General features: G+C 46.6%; 1 non-coding gene across 1 annotated transcript; it reads left to right on the top strand.

The window, feature by feature from the left end:
- Positions 1-4,036: 4,036 nt before the first annotated feature.
- On the top strand, positions 4,037-4,196 carry LOC114811421. Its single transcript, XR_003759125.1, has one exon. It is a non-coding gene; the product is annotated as a U1 spliceosomal RNA (small nuclear RNA).
- The last annotated feature ends 3,872 nt before the right edge of the window (positions 4,197-8,068 follow it).

The following is an 8,068-nucleotide window of genomic DNA, read 5'->3' as shown; positions in this document are numbered from 1 at the left end:
TGTGTGGACTTGGGCAAGTGGCTCCACTTCTTAGTGCCTCAGTTACCTCATCTGTAAAATGGGGAGAAAGACTGTGAGCCCCATACAGGAGAGGGACTGTGTCCAACCTGCTGATTTTGTATCTACCCCAGTGACTGGCACATAGTAAGTGTTAACAAATACCATTAAAAGAGAGAGAGGAAAAAGAAAGGAGCACTCTGTTTGAGCAGAAGCTTCGTAGGGATCCTGAGACAAGGAAGCAAAAGTGAAAACAGTGTTGGGTGTTGCAAATAGTATACTCTGCAGCACAGCAATATCCCGGCTGGACTACTGTGTCAGCCTTCTCTCAGATCTCCCTTCCTCCTCTCTCGCCCCGCTCCAGTCTATTCTTCATTCCGCTGCCCGGCTCATCTTCCTGCAGAAACGATCTGAGCACGTCACTCCTCTTCTTAAACACCTCCAGTGGTTGCCTATCAACCTCCGCTCCAAACAAAAACTCCTCACTCTAGGCTTCGAGGCTCTCCATCACCTTGCCCCTTCCTACCTCTCCTCCTTTCTCTCTTTCTACCGCCCACCCCGCACGCTCCGCTCCTCCGCCGCCCACCTCCTCACCGCCGTCTTGCCCATCCCGCCGTCGACCCCCGGGCCACATCCTCCCACGGTCCTGGAATGCCCACTCCTCACCTCCGCCAAACTGATTCTCTTCCCCTCTTCGAAACCCTACTTAAAACTCACCTCCTCCAAGAGGCCTTCCCAGACTGAGCTCGTCTTCTCCCTCTACTCCCTCTACCACCCCCCCTTCACCTCTCTGCAGCTTAACCCTCTTTTCCCCCCATTTCCCTCTGCTCCTCTCCCCTCCCTTCCCATCCCCTCGGCACTGTACTCGTCCGCTCAACTGTATATATTTTCATTACCCTATTTATTTTGTTAATGAAATGTACATTGCCTTGATTCTATTTAGTTGTCATTGTTTTTACGAGGTGTTCTTCCCCTCGACTCTATTTATTGCCATCGTTCTCGTCTGCCCGTCTCCCCCGATTAGACCGTAAGCCCGTCAAACGGCAGGGACTGTCTCTATCTGTTGCCGACTTGTTCATTCCAAGCGCTTAGTACAGTGCTCTGCACATAGTAAGCGCTCAATAAATACTATTGAATGAACAACAAGGAACAGCCGTCTTTGTGTGGTAAATTAATCCTACCAGCATCAACCCGTTGGCCCCATTTCATCTGTCTTCTCTGCCACCTAAACCTATTTCTTTTAAATTGAAAAGTGTTTTAAAATGTAAATGGCTTTACCCCAGATTTAAAACGTGAGAAAAAAAGCTTGCTAATTACCTCATGGAAACAACTTTTAACTTGAAACCTCAGTGAGGTGGCAGTGTGACCCACTGGAAAGAACGTAGACTGGATGTTAGGAGGTTGTGAATGTGGCATGTAATAATAATAATGGTAGTATTTGTTAAGCACTTACTATGTGCAAAACACTGTTCTAAGCGCTGGGGTTAGAAGGTGATCAGGTTGTCCCACTTGGGGCTCACAGTCTTAATCCCCATTTTACAGATGAGGTAACTGAGGCCCAGAGAAGTGAAGTGACTTGTCCCAAGTCACACAGCTGGCAAGCGGCGGAGCCAGGATTAAAACCCATGACCTCTGACTCCCAAGCCCGGGCTCTTTCCATTGAGCCATGCTGCTCAGTATCCCAGGTGCTTAGTGCAGTGTATTACACTCACAAGATGCTCAATAAATACCATAATACTACCACTAGTCTCACTTCTGTCACTGACCTGCCTCACATTACTCACTTTCTCTCCTTTTTTAGTTGCCTCATCTTGATGTAGTGGATAGAATACGGGACTGGAAATCAGAAGGTCATGGGTTCTAATCCCAGCTCTGCCACTTGTCTGCTGCGTGACCTTGTGCAAGTCACTTCACTTCTCTGGGCCTCAGTTACTTCATCTGGAAAATGGGGATTGAAACTGTGAGCCCCAAGTGGGGCAGGGACTGTGTCCAACCTTATTTGCTTGTATCCACCCCAGTGCTTAGTATAGTGACCGGCACATAATAAGCTCTTAACAGATACCATTATTATTAACAAATGGGAAGTGGTCTCTCATTAATCAATCCTATTTTTATTGAGTACTTACTGTGTGCAGAGCACTGTACTAAGCGCTTGAGAAAATACAATATAACAAGTTTACAGTCCAGACTTAGATTATGAATCCACCACTGTGTCAAATCTAAAGATCTTGCATCTTCCTTATTGTGTAGTAGAGTACCATATTCCTTATTGGTAAGCAGTAAGTACTTAATAAATACTATAATAATTATTAATATTGCCCCACAGGGTGGGTTATAATCATATCTATAAACTGATATAAATGTTTCCAGTAGGGACCTAACCTAAAGATCATTTATACTAAAGCAATTTTATGAACTCTCTACCGTAATTTATGAACAGCTCATTTAGATTCTGCCAGAGATAGTTTAATGATTGTTTCAATCTACACAATACACTAAAATTCGTTCACTCTGTAGTTTTTCAATGTGGATCATAACTTGAAAGGTGTAAAAGAAAACAGGCATGTACCCTATAATTTGGAGAATTTCAACTAAGATTTAACTTCTGTGAACTGGTTTTGAATCAGGCTCAAGGGATTTGAAAAACAGGCTAAAAATTACCTTAACAAAACCACTTTCAGTAATGAACAGCTGACACTTTTTTTCTGATCAAACATTTTAAAAAGTTGGATTGTAGCAGGTCTTTAGATTTATGCAATCAATACCTTCTTTGGGCTATTTTAAAAATAATTTGAAATACATTTGACATATGATTGCCCTTGAACTTTTTTAGCATTTTCTTTAACTTGGTGCATGTGTTTACGTGGGATAAACCTACAGGCAAGTTGAAAAAAGTTTATATAATCTCCTTTGTCTCAATCATTATCTTCCTCATCGTCACCGATGGTATTTATTGAGGGCTTACTGTGTGCAGAGCACTGTATTAAGCACTTGGGAGAGTACAGTATGTACAGAGAGTACAGTAGCATTGCTGGACACGTTCCCTGCACAACAAGCTTACGATTTAGAGGGGCAGAGAGACATTAATATAAATCAATTATTTATAATATATAATTACAGATGTGAACATAAGTGCTGTGGGGTGGATGGTGGGGCAAATTTCAAATGCCCAAAAGGCACAGATCCAAGTGTATAGATGACGAAGAAGGGAGAGGAAGCAGGGGAAAGGAGGACTTAATTTAGAAAGGCCTCTTGGTGGACTCTTAATGCCGCTGAGCGTTTCTGACTTGGAGCCAACTAATACTGAAGGACTTTGATAATAGAACTTTGACACAATTGTGGCTGGCCTTGGAGATTTATTTATTTATTAAGATTAATGTCTGTCTCCCCCTCTAGACTGTGAGCTCAATGTGGGCAGAGAATGTATCTGTTTGTTGTTGTACTGTACTCTCCCAAGTGCTTAGTACAGTGCTTTGCACACGGTAAGTGCTCAATAAATACAATTGAATGAGATGGTCAAGGTAGATCCCTGTCTAAGCCTTAATTTCCCCTCTCCATCCTCTCCTCTTCATAGCGTATGCACTTCGCTGGGTGCTTCTTAAGCACTTTACTACCTAACCCAGGCCCACAGCACTTGTGAACATATAATAATAATAATGAGGCTATTTGTTAAGCGCTTACTATGTGCCAAGCACTGTTCTAAACGCTGGGGTAGATACCAAACAATCAGGTTGTCTCATGTGGGGCTCACAATCTTAATCCCTATTTTACAGATGGGGTAATTGAGGCACAGAGAAGTTAAGTGATTGCCCCAAGTCACATAGCTGAAAAGTGGCGGAGCTGGGATTAGAACCCATGACCTCTAACTCCCCAGCCTGTGTTTTTTCCACTAAGCCACACTGCTTCTCATATCCTTACATATCCTTATGCTTTATTATTCTTCTATCTGTAATTTATTTGAATGTCTGTCTCCCCCTGTAGACTGCAAGCTCCTTGTGGGCAGGGAATGTGTCAACCAACTCTATTGTATTGTACTTACATACTTACCTGGCAGGGGAGACTCCATGATCACGTAGGTGGTTTTCCCAGGATGAGGCTCCGCCATTGCACTTGGGCTGTGCTGACCCCTGCGATTTCCCCAAATGCGGGAAACTCGACTGCATCATTTGTGGTAGTGGGGGACTGTGTTCGTGCTCTTAAATTTTTTTCTCCTCCGATTAGACTGTAAGCCCGTCAATGCGCAGGGATTTTTCTCTATCTGTTGCCGAATTGTACATTCCAAGCGCTTAGTACAGTGCTCAGCACATAGTAAGTGCTCAATAAATGCTTTTAAATACTGTTGAATACTTTCCCAAGCATTTATTACAGTGCTCTTCACCAAGGTAGGTGCTCAATCAATACCAGTGATTGATTACTGAGGTTGGATAATAATAATAATGTTGGTATTTGTTAAGCACTTACTATGTGCAGAGCACTGTTCTAAGTGCTGGGGTAGATATAGGGGAATCATGTCGTCCCATGTGAGGCTCACAGCTTTAATTCCCATTTTACAGATGAGGTAACTGAGGCCCAGAGAAGTGAAGTGACTCGCCCACAGTCACACAGCTGACAAGTGGTAGAGCTGGGATCCGAACCCATGACCTCTGACTCCGAAGCCCAGGCTCTTTCCACTGAGCCACGCTGAAGTGGCTACTTGAGAATGGACTGGAGTGAAGAAGAGGTATTGTAGACTGTGGAAAGTCTTGTTTTTGTGGCACGTAGGCTTTTTTATGAATTTAATTTTGATGGTATAAATGTGAACATTTGAAGTAGCTCCAGAAGTCTGTCACCTCCAAAGCCTCATCCAGTGACTCGGCCTCCTGGAAATTTGGCAGCCTGGCCCTCAGAGTTAGTCTAACAGTCCTGGCCGGGCCTGTCACTCCCCTCTTCAAAAACCTCCAACGGTTGCCTATCAACCTTCCCATGAAGCAAAAACTCCACACTCTTGGCTTCAGAGCTCTCCATCCCTTTGCCCCCTCCTCCCTCTCCTCCCTCTCTCCTCCTACAGCCCACCCCGTACACTCCGCTCCTCTGCTGCAGCTCACCTCCTCACTGTGCCTCTTTCCTGCCTGTCCTGCCATCCATCCCTGGCCCACGTCCCACCGCTGTCCTGGAATGCCGTCCCCCCTCACATCCACCAAACTCTCTTCCCCTTTTCCCCTCGTCAAAGCCCAACTGAGCACTCACCTCCTCCAGGAGGCCTTCCCAGACTGAGGCCTCCCTTTCTCTTTGCACCTGCTCCCCTCCCCATTGTCCCTACTCTCTTCATCTGCTCTACCCCCTTACCCTCCCCTCAGCACTGGTGTATATTTATTTTTTATCTATTTATTTTATTAATGATGTGCATTGTTCTGTGGTTCTATATCTATTTTGATGGTAGTGATGCCTGTCTACTTGTTTTGTTTTGTTCTCTGTCTCCCCCTTCTAGATTGTGAGCCCGTTGTTGGGTAGGGATTATCCCTCTCTGTTGCTGAATTGTACTTCCCAAGCGCTTAGTACTGTGCTCTGCACACAGTAAGCTCTCAATAAATACGACTGAATGAACGTCTGAACAGGGCAGCCATGTTTTTTTGAAAAGACTATTTTTCTATAGAAAAATCTAATACTAAGGGCCTACGTAATAGGAGTGGGGAATTATGAAGGGTCTACTTAATAGAGTGGGGAATTACTTACTACTTAGTTAATAGAGTGGGGTCTAAGCCTTAATTTCCCCTCCCCACCCTCTCCTCTTCATAGCCTATGCACTTCACTGGGACTGTGAGCCCATTTTTGGGTAGGGATTGTCTCTATTTGTTGCCAAATTGTACTTTCCAAGCACTTAGTACAGTGCTCTGCACACAGTAAGTGCTCAGTAAACGTGATTGAATGAATGAGTGAATGAATGGAATGACATGGATGTAAACATCAAGGTTTTTGGAGCAATGTGCCATCGATTTGATCTCTGTGCCTTCTCCCTCTATACCCCTCACACCTCTCAGGGGTAGTTTCAGACATCTGGCTGTCCTGAAACAGGAGTATGGTGTGCAGCGTGGCTCAGTGGAAAGAGCCCGGGCTTGGGAGTCAGAGGCCATAGTTTCGAATCCCCCCCTCTGCCACTGGTCAGCTGTGTGACTGTGGGCAAGTCACTTCACTTCTCTGTGCCTCAGTTCCCTCATCTGTAAAATGGGGATGAAGACTGTGAACCTCATGTGGGACAACCTGATGACCCTGTATCTCCCTCAGCGCTTAGAACAGTGCTCTGCACATAGTAAGCGCTTAACAAATACCAACATTATTATTATGTTACCCTCTGGGCACCGGCAACTTGTGGAAATGATGGTATGTGGAAGCCTTCTTAAACCCACAAACTTAGAGTGTTTTTCCAGGGGTGGAAGACTTCCCCACAACTTGCTTCAGAGCCACCGAACCCCTCACTCAACCCATACCTTCGATGTGTCATGCAATCCAGTTTTACCTTTCCCCCATCTGTAGAACTCTCCTTTCCTCTCCATCCAAACTGCTGCCATGCTGATCCAAGCACTTAACCATCTTGTCTCAACTACTGCACCAGCCTCCTCCCTGACCTCCCTGCCTCCAATCTTTTGCCACTCCAGTCCACACTTCACTATGATGCCTGGATTATTGTTCTAAAAAACCCATTCTGTGCTTGCCTCCCCATCGGTCAAAAACCATCATAGCCAGAAGCGGCATGGCCTAGCAGCAAGAGCACAGGCTTGGGAGTCAGAGGATGTGTGTTCCGATCCTGGCTCCTCCAACCATCTGCTGTGTGACCTTGGGGAGGTCATTTCACTTCTCTGGGCCTCAGTTACCTTGTCTGTAAAATAATGTTGGTATTTGTTAAGCACTTACTATTGACACTGTAGACTATCCCCTTCTCCTCCACAACTTATCTCAACTTGGCTTCACGGACTCCGTCCTCTCCTGGTTCTCATATCTTTCTGGCTGCTCATTCTGTCTCCTTCATGGGCTCCTCCTCCCCCTCCCATCCTCTAACTGTAGGGGTTCCTCAAGGGTCAGTTCTTGGCCCTCTTCTGTACTCCATCTACACTCACTCCGTCGGTGAACTCATTCGCTCCCACGGCTTCAACTCTCATCTCTATGCAGATGACACCCAGGTTTACATCTCCATCCCTGTTCTCACCCCCTCCCTTTAGGCTCGTATCTCTTCCTGCCTCTGGGACATCTCCACCTGGATGTCCGCCCGCCACCTAAAACTCAACATGTCCAAAACTGAGCTCCTTATCTTCCCTCTCAAGCCCTGTCCTCTTCCTGACTTCCCTATCACTGTGGATGGTACCACCATCCTTCCCGTCTCTCAAGCCCGCAACCTCGGTGTCATCCTTGACTCGGCTCTCTCGTTCAACCCACATATCAAATCTGTCACCGAGACCTGCCGGTCTCACCTTTATAATATCGCCAAAATCCGCCCTTTCCTCTCCACCCAAACGGCTATCTTACTGGTACGGGCTCTCATAATATCCCGGCTGGATTACTGTGTCAGCCTTCTCTCTGATCTCCCTTCCTTCTGTCTCTCCCCGCTCCAGTCTATTCTTCATTCCGCTGCCCAGCTCATCTTCCTGCAGAATCGCTCTGGGCCCATCATTCCCCTCCTTAAAATCCTCCAGGGGTTGCCTATCGAGCTCCGCATGAAACAAAAACTCACTCTGGGTTTCAAGGCTCTCCATCCCCTTGCCCCCTCCTACCTCTCTTCCCTTGTCTCTTTCTACCGCCCACCCCACATGTTCCGCTCCTTTGCCGCCCACCCCCTCACAGTCCCCCATTCTCGCCTATCCCACCGTTGACCCCCGGGCCACATCCTCCCGCTGTCCTGGAATGCCCTCCCTCCTCACCTCCGCCAAACTAACTCTCTTCCCTTCAAAGCCCTACTGAGAGCTCACTTCCTCCAGGAGGCCTTCCCAGACTGAGCTTCCCCTTTTCCCTCTCCTCCCTCTGCTCCCCCTCTACCCCTGCTTTCACCTCCCCTCAGCTAAGCTCCCTTTCCCCCCTTTCCCTCTGCTCTTTCCTCCTCCCT

Source organism: Ornithorhynchus anatinus, chromosome 4 (genome assembly GCF_004115215.2).
Source record: "Ornithorhynchus anatinus isolate Pmale09 chromosome 4, mOrnAna1.pri.v4, whole genome shotgun sequence".
NCBI classification, from domain to species: Eukaryota; Metazoa; Chordata; class Mammalia; order Monotremata; family Ornithorhynchidae; genus Ornithorhynchus; species Ornithorhynchus anatinus.
This window is presented reverse-complemented; position numbering and strand designations above follow the sequence as displayed.